A 344-nucleotide genomic window follows, 5' to 3' on the forward strand; every position below is an offset into this window, starting at 1 on the left:
TGCTGCAGCACGCCTCAGTCCCGCTGCTGCTGCGGCCCCCGCTGCTGCTGCTGCTGGCTGCATGCACGCAGCTATGTAGGCTTGATGTGCAGCACGCTGCAGCACGAGCAGCAGCACTCAACAGCAGCAGCAGCAGCAGCAGCAGCAGCAGCAGCAGCGGGAGTGTGCTGCAGCAGCAGCAGAAAATAAATGAAAGACAAAGAACGCAGCAGCTGGCGCGCGTTTGCTGCCTCCTCATCAGTGCAGCAAGACAAGGAAAGAGAGATATTCTATCGGGGCTGCAGCGGCTGCTGTTTTTCTTTGTTGCTGCTGTTGATGCAGACACAGAGGATCAGCAGCTTACT

General features: G+C 57.8%; 1 protein-coding gene across 1 annotated transcript in view; it reads left to right on the forward strand.

The window, feature by feature from the left end:
- Positions 1 to 344, forward strand: part of EMH_0029540 (uncharacterized protein) — a gene marked incomplete at both ends in the record, with an annotated part of 3,646 nt that overhangs the window by 1,730 nt on the left and 1,572 nt on the right.

The sequence above is a fragment of the Eimeria mitis genome, genomic scaffold, assembly GCF_000499745.2.
Source record: "Eimeria mitis Houghton genomic scaffold, Emh_scaff1105, whole genome shotgun sequence".
NCBI classification, from domain to species: Eukaryota; Apicomplexa; class Conoidasida; order Eucoccidiorida; family Eimeriidae; genus Eimeria; species Eimeria mitis.